Source organism: Micropterus salmoides, unplaced genomic scaffold, assembly GCF_014851395.1.
Source record: "Micropterus salmoides isolate LMB-PRFRI ecotype aquatic unplaced genomic scaffold, ASM1485139v1 Ms_hic_scaffold_8, whole genome shotgun sequence".
Taxonomy (NCBI): domain Eukaryota; kingdom Metazoa; phylum Chordata; class Actinopteri; order Centrarchiformes; family Centrarchidae; genus Micropterus; species Micropterus salmoides.
Window position 1 is genome coordinate 3444257 of NW_024044570.1, and position 20765 is coordinate 3465021.

Sequence of the window (20765 nt, forward strand, 5' to 3'; positions counted from 1 at the left end):
CTGATGTTTCAGTCTTGATTCACCTGCTGCTGGTCAACAGGACTGGGCCATTCTGCCAGGTGTTTCTGTTATTTTGTCCACCCCAGCACACCAGCCAGTCCATCACAGCGAGGAAGAAAGGGGCGCCACGTTGCAATTCAGTATTACAGCAGAACGACGGCACAAAGTGTCAGGCCCAGTCTGCCCCTGATCCCTCCCAGACTCGGCTCACCTGGTTCTGAAGGATCTGAGCCTGTTGGACCTGAACGTGTTCCAGGCTCCTGCAGAGTAAACTGTGATAATCAGTGAACCGGTTTTTATCCAAAACGCATCGCACACTCACATGTAAACTTCTTTTTTCTTGTCGTTGCTCCTCCATGTTTGTTTCCCTTTTTTAACGCCTCCGGCTTCCCCTGGTGACCCGCGTTTAACATCACAACGCTGTGAACTGTGGGTAATTCCCTCAGGCAAAGACTGCAGAGATGCGGACTCACAGAAAGTCTCATGTAGGCAGGTAGATTTATTTTGTCGGGTTATAGAGTGAAATTGAGTTTCTCCCTTCTGCTGCGTAGCAGAAGATCTACATCTAATATAGAAGCAAAACAGAAACTATGATCAGGGGAGCAGAGCTGAGGGTGAGTTTGAGCTTAAGAGTCTGATAGCTTGGGGGGGCGGAGCTGCTCTGGAGTCTGGTGGCGCGGCAGCAGAAACTTCTACATCTCTTCCCAGAAGGCAGCAGGGTGAACAGGCTCAGCCGCAGAGTGCCGACTTACTTCCTGTCTGAGGCTCTCAGCTCCGAGACCAGGGAGCGAGTCCGCCTCCCAGCCCAGGTCTACAGCTCAGCTCTAAAACTTTAATAACACCCTAATTCTGTCTTCTGAGTACCAACAAAGACCCTGAAGCTTGAGACTGTGGTCAGGAGCTCTAATCCACATTTGTGACTTCATGATGTCTCCGCTGTCTCCGACAAACCCGCAAACTTCCAGCTGTCCGTCGGTCGAGTGGTACAGATGGGACAGGCAGTTACAGGACTGCAGGGCTGGTCTGTGGAGGATCAGGTCCTGGTCGAGACAAAGTCCGGCTCACAAATTTAAACAGATACAACGAGCCCATCAGTGAGCTTCAGTGCTGGTCGGAGGTTTAGAACCAGGCCTGCTGTTTCTGATCGCTTCGTCAGTTCTACAATTTTATTTTTTAACTGCGACTCTACATTTGTTATTATTATTTACCTTCTCTGTATTTATATTTTTATTTCACACTTCTTCAGTTTGCCGCCAATAAGCCCTGAAAGATATCAACTACATGTCTGTGAGGTGAGACGTGTTCAGGAGGAACCAACGGGCTGAGAGCTGCAGACAGGAAGTCAGGCGGACCGACCTGTTGGTGGTCTGAACATGAAGGATTTCTCCCCCAGGTGCTCAGGCTGAGAGCCACAGGTAAACACAGAGGGGCAGCAGGACTGAGTCCAGACCAGAACCGGTTCTACACGTATTCATAATGATGAGGGAGAAAAACAATCAGAAGTTTCTTCAAAACAACTCATGTACAAAGACAGTAACCTGTATAATATACAGCTACATGCAGCCAATAGAAACAGAGAACAGATTTATTTAGAAGTTTCTACATGCAGGTTTCTCTCCACGCCATCTTAAGTCAGGTCAAATATCTCCATGACCTCCACCCGTCCGTCCTCCCTGAGCGTCTCCACCAGCCGAGGTCGACTCAGCTGCGTCCACAGACGCTGCTTCAGCTCCAGGACCTGCGAGACGTAGTCCTTCAAACGAGACGACATCAGCCTTTAATTGTGTCTGACGTTAAACTGAAACACACACGTGACGTGCTGACCTTTGACCTGCGCTCAAACGCCTTAGCTACAATGCTAAGGTTGTGCACTTCTGTAGTTTTTCCTCCTTCTGGAAGGTCAAGCGGCGGTCAGCACTGATTGGCTCTGCCCACAAAGGTCAACACAGCTCGGGTCAAAGGTCAAACACAACACACACACAACGACAGAAGCGTTTCTCAGCGTGGAGCTGAGTGTTTGTGTGTGGAGCGGTGATAAAGAGTCACAGGTGTGAGAGTAACAATCCGCTTCCTGCTGGAGGGGCGGGTCTTACAGCCTGTTTTGACGAGGACAGAGCGGCGAGGACAGACGGCGGCAGCACGGAGTTGTAGATTTCTCTGTAACGCTGCACGCTCAGGCCGTGGATCAGCAGAGGCTCGTCCGGACTCTGTTTGTTCTGCCGCTCGGCCTCAAAGCCGCCGCGCCCACATCCCGACATCACTTCCTGTTTACAGGGAAACAGGAAACACAAATTAAAAGCAGAGTAAACGAGCGGCCAGAGGAGCCACACCCGTGGAGAGCAGTTGTGCCTCTGCCTAAGATAAGAATAAGATAAGAAAACCTTTATTTGTCCCCACAGTGGGGAAATTGCGGTTTGCAACAGCAAAGACAAGAGCAGAGATAGATAAGTGTACAAAGTAGCATAAACAAGTGTCAGACAAGAAAGTCTCGTTCTTACAGTAAATAAAAACAACTGTACATTAAATAAGACTAAACAGACTGTACAGTCTCCTGCGGCATGAATAAATACTGGTAATATGAAAGTGTTGTAGAAGGACAATGCACATAAGTCAGATATAGCAAACTGTATTTTACAATAATTGCACATGAATTAGTAAAATTGCACAAATGAAAATTATGCACAGATGTAATAATGGCACGTGGGATATATTGCACAGAGTCAGCGGTGTTCATTTTACAGTCTGACTGCCGCTGGAAGGAAAGATCTGAGCAGCCTGTCACTGAAACTGCTCTCCAGGGCTGGCAGGGTGCAGTGCAGGGGGAGCGTCTCATGGTCCAGCATAGCTGTCAGTTTAGCCAGGACCCTTCTGCCTCCCACCTCCCTCGCTGAGTCCAGAGGACAGCCCAGGACAGAGCTGGATTTCTTGATCCCCTTGTCCAACTTTTTTCTGTCCCTCTCAGTGATGCTGCTGCTCCAGCAGACCGCAGCGTAGAGGATCGCTGATGTGACCACAGAGTCATAAAAAGTCTTTAGGAGGGGCCCTGTCTCTCCAAAGGACCTCAGTCTCCTCAGGAAGTACAGCCTGCTCTGACCACTCTTGTACCGAGCATCTGTGTTGTGAGTCCAGGTGAACACCCAACTTATAAGTGGCCACTCTCTCAATGACCATTCCCTGGATGTTCACCGGACGGTGCGAAAATCGACCACCGTCTCTTTTATCTTCCCCGCGTTGATCAGGAGGTGATTTCGCTGACACCAGTCCACAAAGACCTGTGTCAGTCCTCTGTACTCTCCTCTGTGAGACTGCTTCACTCCACCACAGTTATTTTAAAGCTTTAGTTACTTTGCAGATTCTGATTATTAATAAAAATAAAATCATGAATCAACACATGATGAGTGAAACTTTAATGCATCAATAAATATAAACCAGTATGTTGTTCTGAAATGGGCCGCTCTGCAGACGGAGTTTATTTTGATGATAATGCTTTTTTTTTTTTTTTTTATGAAGGACTTTTACTTGTAACGGAGTATTTCTACACTGAAGTACAAGAGCTGAGTACTTCTTCCACCGCAGGGCAGAATCATAAAATGGTAGTAGATTGAAAAAATAAAGTAGATTGAGTGGAGCAGAGCTGAGGATGGATTTGGGTTTAAAAGCTTGGGGGGGGGGGGGAGCTCCACTGATGGAGTCAGGAGAGTCTTTGACTCCTACGTTTTGCTGACGTTGAGCAGCAGGTTGTTCTCTGAGCTCCACTCTGCAAGATTATTCTCCCGATATGAAGTCTCACCGTTTGATTTTTTTATCTTATGGTACTATTCAGTGTAGAACCCAGAAACCATGGACAGCACTGTCAAAATAAAGTTATTAGTATTCTGAAGTAGACCTTTAACTTTTAAGATTTATATATTTAGGTTAAGTTAAAATATGTGAAAATGTACCTGATTCTGATTCTGAGATTCCTTCATGGAAGCAGCAGCTGCCTCTTTGTCATTTGAATGTAAAAAACTTCTACTTACTGCATCTCTGCTGTGCAAACGTGTCGACTAGCACAGATTTTATGATACATGAATACATGTATATTTTTTCTCACCTGGGTAGCAGGGGGCTCCGGTCGTGGCGGTTCTGACTGGAGGTCAGTGCAGACCTGACTGCCGGTCTCCTCGAGCTCCAAACGTATGGCCGGACTCTGTGAGGAGACATTTGAGATGAAGCTCAGTGACGGACAAACTGGTTTAAACTGAGGACGTGTCCCCTGAAGCCTGAGCCTTGAGCCTGAATAAGTAAACACAGGAAAGCGGTTTAACGCTGCACGCCTGATGGCGAAGACGCACGACAGTTGGATCGTCTTGAAGTACACAGGTGGCCACCAGAGTACATTTACTCCATTTTCTGTAGCCCACTAAGTTACACCTCAGAGGAAAATCAGCCAGAGTCACTAACGTTCTGATTATTAATACAAAATATCATCAACACATGATTACAGGTAAGGCAGGGTGAGACTGTCAGCTTGTAAGAGAGTATTTCACAGAAGTATTATTACTTTTACTTAAGATCTGAGTGAAAAACAGCTGAATGTCCCAAATGTTCAATGTCGGAAGATCCACGTTTCCTTCTTACCTTCTCCATCTGTGTCGCTGCAGATGCAAATGTAGCCGCTGGCTTCTCACAGATTTTATTAAAAAATTTAAAAGAAAACACAAATAAAAACATTCTATTTGTTTTTCAGTTCTAGAATAAACGTGGCGACCTCTGAGCTGCAGCAGCTGACCATCACATCGCATGAAGGTTCACAGAATCTGTTCATCTCTGTCCAATCAGCAGCAATCAGTTATGTAAACAGGAAGTCACTGTAATATAACCTTTAATTAAAAAACATTTTCAGGAGGGAAAATTGAGCTGCCACCTGGTTTCATTTAGTTTAGTGGGCAGGCTTCAAAATAAAAGCGTTGGCTCTCTGAGCTCAGGATCTGTCAGTAACATTTCATTCAGGTCATTGTTCTGACTGAGGATCTATAAAGGTAACAATGCTCCACCTCACAAGATCAATACTCCACAATCAGCAGTGCTTCATCTTTGTCAGCCTCCAGTAAATGTCTCTATTGTCCTGCAGCTGGCTCGATGAAGACGAGTCCAGCAGGAGCAGAGCGGCTGAATTAGCCGTTCACCTCGATCGATAAGTGCCACCACAGAGGAGAGCGCCGTTATCTCCGCCTGCGGCCATCAGACGCCCTGGATTTAATGACCGCACGGCTTAGTCTCATTGTGAGGGTCCTAAAGGGGTCCTCACAGGGGCCTAAAGGGGTCCTTACAGGGTCCTCACAGGGGCCTAAAGGGGTCCTCACGGGCCCTGAAGGGGTCCCAACAGGGTCCTAACAGGGTCCTCACAGGCCCTGAAGGGGTCCTAACAGGGTCCTCACAGGGGCCTAATGGGGTCCTCACATGGGCCTAAAGGGGTCCTCACAGGGGCCTGAAGGGGTCCCAACAGGGTCCAAACGGGGTCCTCGTTCAGACACCCTGGATTTAATGACCGCACGGCTTAGTCTCATTGTGAGGGTCCTAAAGGGGTCCTCACAGGGGCCTAAAGGGGTCCTTACAGGGTCCTCACAGGGGCCTAAAGGGGTCCTCACGGGCCCTGAAGGGGTCCCAACAGGGTCCTAACAGGGTCCTCACAGGGTCCTAACCGGGTCCTCACTGGGTCCTCACAGGGTTCTCACTGGATCCTTACAGGGTCCTCATAGGGTCCTCATAGGGTCCTCACAGGGGCCTAAAGGGGTCCTCACAGGGGCCTGAAGGGGTCCCAACAGGGTCCTAACGGGGTCCTCACAGGGTCCTCACGGGCTCCTCACAGGGGCCTAAAGGGGTCCTCACAGGTCCTGAAGGGTTCCCAACAGGGTCCTAACAGGGTCCTCACAGGGGCCTAAAGGGGTCCTAACAGGGTCCTCATAGGGTCCTCACAGGGTTCTCACAGGTCCTTACAGGGTCCTAACAGGGTCCTCACAGGGGCCTAAAGGGGTCCTAACTGGGTCCTCATAGGGTCCTCACAGGGTCCTCACAGGTCCTAACAGGGTCCTAACAGGGTCCTCACAGGGTCCTCACAGGTCCTAACAGGGTCCTCATAGGGTCCTCACAGGGTTCTCACAGGTCCTTACAGGGTCCTAACAGGGTCCTCACAGGGGCCTAAAGGGGTCCTAACTGGGTCCTCATAGGGTCCTCACAGGTCCTAACAGGGTCCTAACTGGGTCCTCATAGGGTCCTCACAGGTCCTAACAGGGTCCTAACAGGGTCCTCATAGGGTCCTCACAGGGTTCTCACAGTTCCTTACAGGGTCCTAACTGGATCCTTACATTTTACTTCCTTTAGAGTACAAAAACTGTGAGAAGTACTCATGACTCTCATGACGCTGAGTGGCTCCTGTCATCTGTATTATTAAATTATACATGAATTATAAACACACTGATGATGGTGTACTGTTGTACTTTAATGTCGTACTTAGAACTGTTTTACTGTTTCAGGTGGTTTAATCTGCTCCATCTGTCAGACAAATGCCCTGCAGTAAAAAAAACAATATGCTGATTATAAGTTTTGAAAGCCTGACGTTTATTTATAATTCTGTGTTATTTAAACTGTGGTTTTACAACTTCTGTCTAAGTATAGCCTATATATTTGAATCCTTCTTCCACTGCTGCATAATTAGCATGTTAATGAATTAAACATGGTATCGTTTTATTAGTTGAAGTATTTCACAGAAAGCTCGGGGAGTCTCTGAATCTGCTGCGGTGTTTGTTCTGGTGCGGTGATCTGACACCTGCCCACCCGCCTGCTCTCATCCCCGCTCTCTGAAGCTCTCTGCGCCGCCGTTGCCTGGCAGAGGCGGCGGTGTCGGCGGCACGGAGGTCCCCGGGGACCGGAGCCGGTAAACAGCAAGAAATAGAAGCAGGGGGAGGAGACACACACACACTCACTCACACACACACACACACACACACGCACACACACTCACACACACACGCACACACACACACACACACACTCACTCACACACACACACACACACACGCACACACACTCACACACACACACACACACACACACACACACACACACACACAGCTGCTCCGTGCGTAGAGTGAAGTCACCCACGACGCAGACTTCGTATTTCCGGTCACTGGAAAATAAAATGTGGTTGGTGATAATTCCTGTAGGCATTTCTTTTTTTTATTTCATTTATTTCATTCAAAGAGTTCTTTATGATTCTTTTCCTCTCCGTGCTGTTGCAACATGTGAATGTCTCAACTTGTTTATTTATTTACTTTACAATCTTTTGTAGGCTACTTATATTCATATATTTATTATGTATCTGATATGTGTAATAATAATAATAATAATAATAATAATAAGTAGAACTTTATTTATATCACACTTATCAAACAAAAGTACAAGGTGCTTCACAAAAGACACACAGGGCGGAAAAAGAACAGGAAACACCACCTGAGAAGATAAAATCACAATCCTGTCCTGAGGTTGTCAATGTTTTTTCTCTGTGTTTTGATTTTGGTGTCTCTGTTTCTGGGTTTTGGTTCTTGATTCTGAGGTTTGGGTTTTGTATCTACTCTTTAGTTCTGTTGAGTTTAGTTCACTGTGTGTTTACTTATTGATCAGTTCGGTATCTGTTATTTAGTCTGTGTTATTATTTATCTGGGTTATTATCTGTGCTTGCCTTAGTTCCTGTCTTAATCTGTAATTGTCTGGTGTTCTGTCTAATACTAGGTGCAGTCCTGCTTTTCCCCGTTATGCCTGTGTTCTCGTTTAGGTTTTGTCTGTTATGATCCCAGTATTACAGGTGGTCACTGTTTGTCTGTTTACATGGGTTTATGTTATTGTCTAGGGTTAGATTCTTGTCTGGTATTTTGTAACTTGTGTTCTGTCTGTTCCCCCAGTAAGCTGTCTCTCTGCCAGTCCCTCTGTTTTCCCTGCTGTCTGCCTGCCTTGATTCCTGTCACCTGTGTTGCTCCCGCCTTGCTCTTTAGTCCTTGGTGTGTGTATGTTTGTTTTTTTGTGTTCAGTGCCTGTCTGGTTGTTGTCGTATGATGTGTGTTCTGATAGTTTCTGCATTACCTGTTCTGCATTTTGGATGTTGCCAGTTTCCACTGCCTGTGAGTTTTGTCTTGCCTGTTGCTTTGGATTGAAGACCCTGGTACTGTGTCTTTACTCTCAGAAAAAATACATGAAGACAAAAGTGGAAATCACAAATAACTGATTAACTATAAGAATAAGACTAGAATGAATTGCAACTTTATATGACAAAAATAAAAAACCTTAAGATAAAACAGGCAGCTCAGATAAAATCAGGATATTCCTCATGTATATGAGACTGTATGTGATCAGAAATACTTATTGATCCCCGGGGGTAAAGTCTTGTGTCACAGTTGCTCACATTGCACATCAAAGTATAAAGGAATAAAAATAATAATATAAACATGCTAAGTAGAATATAAAGATAAATATAAAAATAGACATGAATGTGGAAAATGTACAGTAAATTTATCAATAAAAATTAACTGGAAATGCTGTGTCTGGTTTGATCTTGTGATGCTGTAACAATTCTCCAATCTTAGCAAAAAACCAACACAAAACAATAAATCTTAAAATGTTGCATTACATTAGACTGAAAAATACAATAAATAAGGGAAGTATATTTAAAGTACATAAAATAGGAAAGGCTAACTGTGTGTGTTCACATGGTTTGGTGGTACAGTTATGGCCTTGTTAGGTATATTTAAATATCACCTTATTAATTAAAAACAGTGTTTTCTTTCACCCTCAAATAACTTACAGAAGCTTAATATGCTACCAAAATTCAAATGACCAGAATCAGAAAGAACTTTAATATCGCCAAGTAGTATTATTATTTGGACGAGGAATTTGCTTTGCTTAGCAACCAGACATCGTGTTGATGGATGAAAACAGAAGAAGAAGGCAGCAGTGATAGATGAAGTGATCCCCAGAGCAACATCAAGAAGAACAAGGAACACAGGAGGCCCCAAAAGACCAAGAAAGAGGAGCCGGAGAAGATGTGGAGAGTAAAAGCAACAGTGGTGCCAGTGGTAATTTGAGCGAAAAAAGGCCTATATATATTTTAAAGATATAACTTGATTATATAATTTATTTTTATAGCGTCTTTCTAGTCTTTGTAACCGCTCAAAGCGCCTTTACACTACATTGCATTCACGCACATTTATACACTGACCCTAATGCTCAAACCAAGCGGGAAGCTTCCGGTCTACAATATGAAGCCGATGCGGAAGTCCCTGAAACCTGCATTCTATTGAAAATCCAGCAGGGGGCGACTCTTCTGGTTGCAAAAAGAAGTCCGGCTCCATTAGAAATAATGGGAAAATGTTTCTACTTCTCAGCTGATTTATTCCCTCAGTAAAAACTTTGCTGATGAGTTTATGGTCTCAGTCGCTAGTTTCAAGTCTTCTTCAACACAGCATGATGTTCATTTAGTAAATTATGGTCCCATTTATTTTAAAATAGACCACAAAGCAGAGTATGTTTCAGGGCGGGATTATCCATGATTGACAAGTCATTACCATGGCGATCTGTCAATCAGGATAGAGTGACTCGTACCCTCGGCGCTGGTAGATTTAACCAGCGCCGCTGAAAAAGCTTATCAGGAGTCGGCTGTTCACTTTCTCTGGTGAGTACATTTAGTTTTAAGACTGTTGTTCGCTAGACAAAATAATCAGCCCTGTTAAAATCACAGTTAAACTGAGTTACAGATGCACCTAGCTAAGCTAAGCTAAGCTAAGCTAGCTAGCTCCGCACACGACCATTAGCTACACCGTATCGTCACTACCGGGCACTTCCCTGGTTGCAAAAACTCGACATGGCGGCGCCCACTTTTTATATACAGTCTGTCGGTTCTGTTTGAGCCATAGACTGTATATAAGAAATGGACGTAGTCATCGTGACATCACCTGTTGGTTTGTGCTGGTTCGAAGCCTTGAGTTTGGCCGATAAGGTGCCGCCATGTTGAGTTTTTGTAACCAGTGGCACCAGAAGTGACCATATTTGGACGAGACGGTGGAGCTAACGGCCATGTGTGGAGCTAGCTTGCTTAGCTAGGTGCATCTGTAACTCACTTTAACTGTCATTTTAACAGGCTGATAAATTTGTCTAATGAACAACAGGCTTAAAACTAAATGTACTCACCAGAGAAAGTGAACAGCTGACTCCTGGATAGGAGTCGCCTCTTTCCTGATTGACAGGTTGCCATGGTAGCGACTTGTCAATCACCTTGTAGCCCCTAAAGCCTCCCCTGCTTCCTGGTCTATCTTCCTCAAAATGGGACCATAATTTACTAAATGAACATCATGCTGTGTTGAAGAAGACTTGAAACTAGCGACTGAGACCATAAACTCATCAGGAAAGTGTTTACTGAGGGAATAAATCAGCTGACAAGTAGAAACATTTTACCTTTATTTCTAATTGAGCCGGACTTCTTTTTGCAACCAGAAGAGTCGCCCCCTGCTGGCCGTTAGGTACAATGAAGATTTAAGGGACTTCCGTGTTCGCATCAGATCGCTGAGCGAAGCATTCAGCCACCAGGGGCGATTCAGGGTTTAGTATCTTTGCCCGCAAGGACACTTCAACATGCAGCCTGGAGGAGCCGGGGATTGACTGTCGATCGGTAACTCGTTGTACCTCCTGAGCCACAGCCCAACCCAACATGAATAAAGGCTGTGTAACATTTACCAGCTAACAAAAATGTTAAAGATCATTTTTAAATGGTGAATATTATTTTGGACTTTTATTGTGACGGTCCAGCAGCTGAACATCCGGATCCTTCCCGCTTCTCTGCGTGAACTTGACGCGCCATCTTGTCCGCTCGCCTCTCCGCCGGACACACTTCTTCTTCTCTCCGCGCAAGTTTGGGCGTTTTCCCCTCCCGTTGCTGCGGTCCATCACAGTCAACCGACATTTCACCGGTAAAACAGGAGAGTCCCGTTCCCCGTTCGGTCGTTCTGTCACCGGGTCGAGGCCGTTTTTGGTTTTGTTTTTGTCCGGGAAAGCGAGGTGAACAGAATCCGGGAGAAGCGGACTTTCCAGCGGACCGGTGAACTCATGCTGGCCGGAGCGCAGGTGAGTGAGGGCGGGGAGCTGATCAGATTTGTCTGCTTCTCTCTAACTTCCCTCTCCGGTAACATGTGTCGCTGCTTCCCGTTAGACGAGCCGCCTCCGGTTCCCCTCGCGTTATATTAACATTAATAAGCGTGTTTCTGCGGGCCAGTTTGTGTTCAGACTGATAGATCAGATCAACACAGGGTCAGAACCTCCGCTGTGAGTCGTGATGGGACCAGTTCAACTTTGTCACTGAGGCTGCTGACAGAACCGTCACGTGTCAAGAGATTTATTATTTTATCGTCATTATTCATTTACCTGGTACCTGTCCGCGCGTGCATGCTTGCTTTGTTAAAACACCTGAGCTGGATGTCAGCAGGTAGACGTCCCTGTTAAAGACCACAGCATGGTTCCTGCCAGAGAAGCTGCTTGTTACCTGAAGTGGACGCTTTTTAAAAAAAATTTTTAATGTGAGCCAATCAGATATGTCCAAACTGAGTCGTGAAGCGCGTGCTGATCCCAAGAGAAGCCGCCGCTGTTGTTGTTGTTGTTGTTGTTTAGAATAAGAAATGTTGGCATATTACACAATCAGAAAGGTTGGATGTGTTGAGTTTTAGCTGCAGACACACCACGTGCTGCATCAGTGCTGCACCTGGGCAGGTTCACACCTGTTGTTACTGACTGGTGCTGCACGTGTTTGGGTCATTTTAGAATCAGCTGCTTGTTTTCTTTTTAGCTGCAGTTACATGTGTTTCTTCTATATTTGAATTACTTTGCATGTTTTTTTAATATGCAAATAAACCTTTCTAAAGGCATATTCATTTGTTATTTAACTGCAAGCTGACAACGTTTTTTAACAAATGATGTCTCCAGGGCCCCCAGGGTAAATGACACCTCTGCTGTGGAGCCAGTCTGTGTGTTTTATCTCTTGCAGTGAAAGAGTCTGAACTTTTCTCTAGACGACGAATATTATCTGATAACATGAAGTGATGTTTCTGAATATAAACAGCAGCGAACTGACTGAAGGTGAGCAGCCAGATCACCTGTCAGTCACCTGTCAGTCACCTGTCAGGCGGGGGGGCGTTCCACTCCTGTGCTGTGGTTAAACAGGCAGCATGTGGTTCTGTTGATCCACCTGCTGGCCTGGATTCAGTTTCCTCCTGAAGGGTCGGGGGGGAGGAGGAGGAGGAGGAGGAGGAGCAGGAGGATCTATCTGCTGGTTGGTCTCCTCCGTCAGGGAGGAGGTGAACGAGCTGCTCTGTGATCGCACTGAATTATTTCTCTCCTCGCAGCTAAAAATAGCCGAGTGTCCTGAACACCTCGCAGCGCACACACAGACTGTACCTCTACACTTGTGAGGACCCTGAGTGACGTAACACAGTCCCCGGGCCCCCACCTTCATGTTTGTTTGTTTTTGTTTGTTTATTTATTTATTTATTTATTATAAGACATCTGATACACGTACTCTCACACTGTACAGACAGAGCGTGAGAGGCAGGAAGCCAAAGAAATTGAAGATACGCAGAGTTACAGTGCGACGTACACAGAATACTCCAGAATACAGAGAAGAAGAAGAATCCAGACGTCCAACAGTCGACACTGGAACATTTAGCCTCCTGACTGGATCGTAGAGGGAGATGATGAAAGTCTTGAGCAGCAGAGAGAGCGACAATAAAATACAATGAAGAAACTGAATGACTGACCCCTGATCCAGAACTAAACCTAAACCTGGTCCCAACCTGAACCTTAAAGGGACCATCATCCTCCACAGGCGGCTGCTGCTAACTGCTAACTAGACACAAACGTCCACGGTCTCGTGTCGTGGGTTTCACACACCGGTGTAAGTGTGGCGGCGGCCGTGCGGGGGCAGAGGTGGGGTAGCGGTGTATAATGTATTTGTATTTCAAGTAGCTTATTCTTGTCATTCTCCACCTAATTTCAGCGTTTACTTGAACCTGCTCCCTTTCACTTCACAATAATTATTGTGAAATTCTTTTCAATAACAAAATAAATATTCACTTAATGTTTTTTATTCACTTGAATCAAACACAAATTAGGACTTTTTTTTTTTATTAAGGTGTTTATTTTCTTGAGGAAAAACAACTGAAAAAGCTTTTACTCAATTTTACTCGTGCATATTGTTGAAAAAGATTTTTTTCATAATAGTTCTGAATGTTCTGGCTCAGATTTGCAAATGTAAATGCTCCGTATTTGTATAGCGCCTTTCTAGTCTTTTCGACCACTCAAAGTGCTTTTACACTACATCTATCTGCATTCACCAGTCACACACATTCATACACTGAGCCTAAGTGCTCAAACGGAAACTAGCATTCACACTCACTCATACACTGGCGGAATAGCCGCCAGGGGCAATTCGGGGTTCAGTATCTTGCCCAAGGACACTTCGACGCGCAACCAGGGGGAGCCAGGGATTGAACCGCCGACCTTCCGATTAACGGCCAACCCGCTCTACCTCCTGAGCCGGCTGTTTGTCACGTTCTGACCATAAAGAGTTTAAACCACAGTTAGCCATCAGGTTTCTTCAACTTTCACTCAGGAGCAAAAATCAGCCTTTAAAAGATCGTTGAAAGTCATTTAGACAGAAATAAGGATTTGATACTTATCGTGATAATATATTGAAAGATTTTTATCGTTCATTTTTGGCCGTATCGTCCAGCCCTAGTTCCTCTGCAAAATGCTACAATGGGCCAAAAATACTTTGGCAGCTGTTGATACACCTGAGTATAAATGAGGGAAACACTGTAGTTAAAGTTGGGGCAGCTGCAGGCTTTTATTCTGTAAATATTACACCATAAACCTGTTTTACTGTCTCCCACCTGCCGGGGTCATGTGACCATGGAGGAGGCTTGTTGTTAATTACCCATCGAGACCACGTGGTACTGAATGATGTCGGCACCAACAGGTGTGTCCGCTGTTGTTTTCCTGCTCTGCGTCTTCTAACTGGATACACGATGGCGTCTCTGTCTGTGTTTCTCTGCAGGTGTAAATTTGAGTCTTCTTTGCTCACGGTGAAGAAGTTCCACGCCGACGACATGTTTTAGCGGTTTTGTGATGCTGATCGGCTGATAAAGCTTAAAACCGGCCTGTTCCGGTCCAGTTCTTTCTTTCATTCTTTCATTTTTTATTCACGTCTGAATATCTGGGCTGAACAGAACGCGTCGCTGCAGCAGAACTGTTCTAAATATTCAGCCATAAAATGAAGACTGGATTCCAGCGTTAAGTCAAAGTACTGCAGTATGTGAGTATCTGTAGGGGTTCACTGTTTTTCCTCCACCTGGTTTTGTTTACAGTTTCCGGAGCAGCTGGAGAACTGAAACATTCCTTAATCCTCCTGACGTTGGTCCGATTCAGGAACCGGATTTAAACCCACATGAAGTTCCTTTTTTTAGCTGACAGACTGACTCTGTGTTGTTGATGATTTAATGTGTTGCTCAGTAAAAGCTGTTGTACTTTACAGGTTTCTGCAGCTTCCTTTTGACTTTTAGTCAGCGGATATACATACATTTATTCTGTCGTTAAATACGGCGGCGGCTCAGCTCTGCTCTCTCTCTGCACCGCTCTTCACTGAACCAGTGTTAGGATTCAATTACCATAAGCACCTTTAATGTGAACAAGCGCCCTCTCACAGAGGAAACACTATCCCTCCGCCCACGCTAACGAGAAAAACCACACTCCACCATCCTTCGCCCTCCATCTCAAATAATCTACAAAGGGCAGGTATTTATGGGGCGGGACGCATTAATAATACATTAAAAAGCCACCTCTGCTTCCCGGGACGTGGTTTGTCTGTCGGTGACCTTTCGTCTCTGCTCGGCCTGATGTGGAACGCTCCCGTTACAGATGGATGTTTGTAATGGCTTCCTCCATCTCGGCGGATACAGGACTCCGGGGACCAGCCTGCATCTTTTAGTGTTATGCTAATGGTGCCAGAACAGCTTTGCCATAAAACAGTCCCACATTCAGATAAATATCTCATGGGTTTCTGAGCTTTCCTGTTTCCTGAGGTTTTAAAGTGCAGCGCAGCCTTGGAGTCAGTCACTTGTCTCGTAGCCCTGTAGTTTTTTAGCCTTTGCAGCCCACCCCAACCACCTCCTTACTCTGACCTTTCTGTTAAATACCCTACACCTACCTTCAGTGTTGAAAGGTGACGCTACAGGCCTGCCTGCACCTGTCCCTTTGACCTCGCCTGCCTCTTCCTCCCCCGCTCCCCTCTGCTTTAGGAGTCTGTTAGGAAACAACATCTTTTAAAAGGACTCCATTAAGTCAGATAACGTTATTTCACATTAGCGAGTCGATGTAGGCTGAATAAACGCAGGACGCTCCGAGAGGAAAACACTCCAGTAAAAGATGCTCCAACAGATCTGCTGGGGAAACTGCCCCATTCATTTTTCTACCTGTGCTTCTGATGATTCAGCACTCAAGGGCACAAAGCAGCACAAACTGAAGGTGCTGCAGCAGCGAGGCTCCTGTCCAGCGTAACGTGCAGGAAATATAAAACTCCAGCCGCTCTCTTACTGCACAAACAACGGTGAAGGAATGCTTATCACTTCCCCAACAGTAAGACAAACAACTTATTCAGCAGCTATTCAGCTTTGTCCCACCAACTGTCCAAAACCCAGAGATAATCAGTTTACTGGGAGAAAAGACCAACAAAACATGCGGATGCATGGGTGCAACAAAGATGTGGTCGGATCTTCCCCCAGAAACATTTTACTCAAGTAGCACTGTTTCCTTTTTAATTAGCGTATTACATTGTGTGAAGCCCAACACCACTCGCCAACCTTCAGGCTGTGACCTGCCGACGCAGAAAGTCGTGTAGTCTGAACAAAACCAGTCAGTATCTGGTGTAAGCACCATTTGCCTCACGCAGTGCAACACATGGATGTACTGCCAAATTCTCTGAAACGCCTTTGGAGACGGCTTATGGTAGAGAAATGAACATTCAATTCACGGGCAACAGGTGGACTTTGCACACTCCCTCATAACTTGCGACACATTTTGGAGTGGCCTTTTATTGTGGCCAGTCTAAGGCCTTTTATTGTGGCCAGCCTGAGGCCTTTTATTGTAGCCAGCCTGAGGCCTTTTATTGTGGCCAGCCTGAGCCACACCTGTGCAATCCCCATGCTGTCTGATCAGCATCTTGATATGCCACACCGGTGAGGTGGATGGATTATCTGGGCAAAGGAGAAGTGCTCACTAACATGAACAATAGTTGAGAGAGAGAAAAAGGCCTTTTGTGTACATGGAGAAAGTTTTAGATCTTTGAGTTCAGCTCAGGATGAATGGGGGCAGAAACAAAAGGGTTGCCTTTATAATTTTGTTCAGCGTAGTATAGTTTATAGAATAGTGAAAATGCCGTTTACAGTCTTTTAAACATTTTAATTTTGCCTGTTTCGAGACCCTCATTTAATTGATTAATATAGGAGATATTTTGCAGATTAATTGATGATGAAAATAAGGACTACTTTTACTATGATACCGTGAGTTCTAATCTGAATATTTCTAGATTAGTAAAGTAGTTGCTGACTATTTTTCGAATGGTAATTCCGTACTTATGGAACAATAATCAAAGTGATCTGTGATCCTGTTGAAGGATCAGCTCAGCTCTCTGAGTCAAACGGATCTCCTGTTGACCTTTTAACCTGTCAGTCTGAGCCGGGCGGGCGACGCTTTGATCAGATGGACCTGGTGCAGCTGAGAGTCCTGCAGTGGTGGATTAACATGACAGATGGAGAACTCAGAGATCAATATCTGTCCCCTGACAAACAGCAACAGGACCAGCATCCATCACCATCCCCACCTCCCCGAGCCGCCTCATCAGTGATCTGAAATAGGAAACGATTGGTGATATTGAACCGCTTCAACGTGTTGAGCTGTATCAATATTGTGACTGCAGCGTTCTCATAACACAGCGAATCAGCCGGAGCAGCGGCGCCCCGTGAATATTCACAAGCTGAACCCGTCCGGCGCCGAGAGATGAACAACAGAGAACATTTCAACTCTAGTTGAGGAGACCCAGAAATGTCAGACGGGACTGTAGCTTATCTTTCCACGGCTGCGCTGCAGAGGAGGAGGTGTAATGAGGAGGTGGCAGTGATACTGTACAGAGAGGAGGAGGTGTGATGAGGAGGAGGCAGTGATACTTTACAGAGAGGAGGAGGAGGTGTGATGAGGAGGAGGCAGTGATACTTTACAGAGAGGAGGAGGAGGTGTGATGAGGAGGAGGCAGTGATACTTTACAGAGAGGAGGAGGAGGAGGAGGTGTGATGAGGAGGCAGTGATACTGTACAGAGAGGAGGAGGAGGAGGAGGTGTGAGGAGGAGGCAGTGATACTGTACAGAGAGGAGGAGGAGGAGGAGGTGTGAGGAGGAGGCAGTGATACTGTACAGAGAGGAGGAGGAGGAGGAGGTGTGATGAGGAGGCAGTGAGACTGTACAGAGAGGAGGAGGAGGTGTGAGGAGGAGGCAGTGATACTGTACAGAGAGGAGGAGGTGGTGTGATGAGGAGGTGGCAGTGATACTGTACAGAGAGGAGGAGGTGTGATGAGGAGGAGGCAGTGATACTTTACAGAGAGGAGGAGGAGGTGTGATGAGGAGGAGGCAGTGATACTTTACAGAGAGGAGGAGGAGGTGTGATGAGGAGGAGGCAGTGAGACTGTACAGAGAGGAGGAGGAGGAGGAGGTGTGAGGAGGAGGCAGTGATACTGTACAGAGAGGAGGAGGAGGAGGAGGTGTGAGGAGGAGGCAGTGATACTGTACAGAGAGGAGGAGGAGGAGGAGGTGTGAGGAGGAGGCAGTGATACTGTACAGAGAGGAGGAGGTGTGATGAGGTGTAATGAGGAGGAGGCAGTGAGACTGTACAGAGAGGAGGAGGTGTGATGAGGTGTAATGAGGAGGAGGCAGTGATACTGTACAGAGAGGAGGAGGAGGTGTGAGGAGGAGGCAGTGATACTGTACAGAGAGGAGGAGGAGGTGTGATGAGGAGGCAGTGAGACTGTACAGAGAGGAGGAGGAGGTGTGAGGAGGAGGCAGTGATACTGTACAGAGAGGAGGAGGAGGAGGAGGTGTGAGGAGGAGGCAGTGATACTGTACAGAGAGGAGGTGTAATGAGGAGGAGGCAGTGATACTTTACAGAGAGGAGGAGGTGTAATGAGGAGGTGGCAGTGATACTGTACAGAGAGGAGGAGGTGTGATGAGGAGGAGGCAGTGATACTTTACAGAGAGGAGGAGGAGGTGTGATGAGGAGGAGGCAGTGATACTTTACAGAGAGGAGGAGGAGGTGTGATGAGGAGGAGGCAGTGATACTTTACAGAGAGGAGGAGGAGGAGGAGGTGTGATGAGGAGGCAGTGATACTGTACAGAGAGGAGGAGGAGGAGGAGGTGTGAGGAGGAGGCAGTGATACTGTACAGAGAGGAGGAGGAGGAGGAGGTGTGAGGAGGAGGCAGTGATACTGTACAGAGAGGAGGAGGAGGAGGAGGTGTGATGAGGAGGCAGTGAGACTGTACAGAGAGGAGGAGGAGGTGTGAGGAGGAGGCAGTGATACTGTACAGAGAGGAGGAGGAGGTGTGAGGAGGAGGCAGTGATACTGTACAGAGAGGAGGAGGTGGTGTGATGAGGAGGTGGCAGTGATACTGTACAGAGAGGAGGAGGTGTGATGAGGAGGAGGCAGTGATACTTTACAGAGAGGAGGAGGAGGTGTGATGAGGAGGAGGCAGTGATACTTTACAGAGAGGAGGAGGAGGTGTGATGAGGAGGAGGCAGTGAGACTGTACAGAGAGGAGGAGGAGGAGGAGGTGTGAGGAGGAGGCAGTGATACTGTACAGAGAGGAGGAGGAGGAGGAGGTGTGAGGAGGAGGCAGTGATACTGTACAGAGAGGAGGAGGAGGAGGAGGTGTGAGGAGGAGGCAGTGATACTGTACAGAGAGGAGGAGGTGTGATGAGGTGTAATGAGGAGGAGGCAGTGAGACTGTACAGAGAGGAGGAGGTGTGATGAGGTGTAATGAGGAGGAGGCAGTGATACTGTACAGAGAGGAGGAGGAGGTGTGAGGAGGAGGCAGTGATACTGTACAGAGAGGAGGAGGAGGTGTGATGAGGAGGCAGTGAGACTGTACAGAGAGGAGGAGGAGGTGTGAGGAGGAGGCAGTGATACTGTACAGAGAGGAGGAGGAGGAGGAGGTGTGAGGAGGAGGCAGTGATACTGTACAGAGAGGAGGAGGTGTAATGAGGAGGAGGCAGTGATACTTTACAGAGAGGAGGAGGAGGTGTGATGAGGAGGAGGCAGTGATACTTTACAGAGAGGAGGAGGTGTAATGAGGAGGAGGCAGTGATACTTTACAGAGAGGAGGAGGAGGTGTGATGAGGAGGAGGCAGTGAGACTACAGAGAGGAGGAGGAGGAGGTGTGAGGAGGAGGCAGTGAGACTGTACAGAGAGGAGGAGGTGTAATGAGGAGGAGGCAGTGATACTGTACAGAGAGGAGGAGGTGTAATGAGGAGGAGGCAGTGATACTGTACAGAGAGGAGGAGGTGTAATGAGGAGGAGGCAGTGATACTGTACAGAGAGGAGGAGGTGTAATGAGGAGGAGGCAGTGATACTTTACAGAGAGGAGGAGGAGGTGTGATGAGGAGGAGGCAGTGATACTTTACAGAGAGGAGGAGGTGTAATGAGGAGGAGGCAGTGATACTTTACAGAGAGGAGGAGGAGGTGTGATGAGGAGGAGGCAGTGATACTGTACAGAGAGGAGGAGGAGGAGGAGGTGTGATGAGGAGGAGGCAGTGATACTGTACAGAGAGGAGGAGGTGTAATGAGAAGGAGGCAGTGATACTGTACAGAGAGGAGGAGGTGTAATGAGGAGGAGGCAGTGATACTTTACAGAGAGGAGGAGGTGTAATGAGGAGGAGGCAGTGATACTTTACAGAGAGGAGGAGGAGGTGTGATGAGGAGGAGGCAGTGATACTGTACAGAGAGGAGGAGGTGTAATGAGGAGGAGGCAGTGAGACTGTACAGAGAGGAGGAGGTGTGATGAGGAGGAGGCAGTGATACTTTACAGAGAGGAGGAGGAGGTGTGATGAGGAGGAGGCAGTGAGACTACAGAGAGGAGGAGGAGGAGGTGTGAGGAGGAGGCAGTGAGACTGTACAGAGAGGAGGAGGAGGAGGAGGTGTGAGGAGGAGGCAGTGAGACTGTACAGAGAGGAGGAGGTGTAATGAGGAGGAGGCAGTGAGACTGTACAGAGAGGAGGAGGTGTAATGAGGAGGAGGCAGTGATACTGTACAGAGAGGAAGAGGTGTAATGAGGAGGAGGCAGTGATACTTTACAGAGAGGAGGAGGAGGTGTGATGAGGAGGAGGCAGTGAGACTACAGAGAGGAGGAGGAGGAGGTGTGAGGAGGAGGCAGTGAGACTGTACAGAGAGGAGGAGGAGGAGGAGGAGGTGTGAGGAGGAGGCAGTGAGACTGTACAGAGAGGAGGAGGTGTGATGAGGAGGAGGCAGTGAGACTGTACAGAGAGGAGGAGGAGGAGGCAGTGAGACTGTACAGAGAGGAGGAGGAGGTGTGAGGAGGAGGCAGTGAGACTGTACAGAGAGGAGGAGGTGTGATGAGGTGTAATGAGGAGGAGGCAGT

At 47.0% G+C, this 20765-nt stretch overlaps 1 protein-coding gene across 1 annotated transcript in view; it reads left to right on the forward strand.

Moving 5' to 3' along the window:
- The first annotated feature begins 10881 nt into the window (after positions 1-10881).
- The window catches only part of LOC119893163 (carbohydrate sulfotransferase 8-like), a 67272-nt gene continuing 57388 nt past the window's right edge, over positions 10882-20765 (forward strand). The window contains exon 1 of the mRNA XM_038705134.1: positions 10882-11148. The gene's annotated coding sequence lies outside the window, so the exon portion shown is untranslated. The remainder of the gene's footprint in view (positions 11149-20765) is intronic.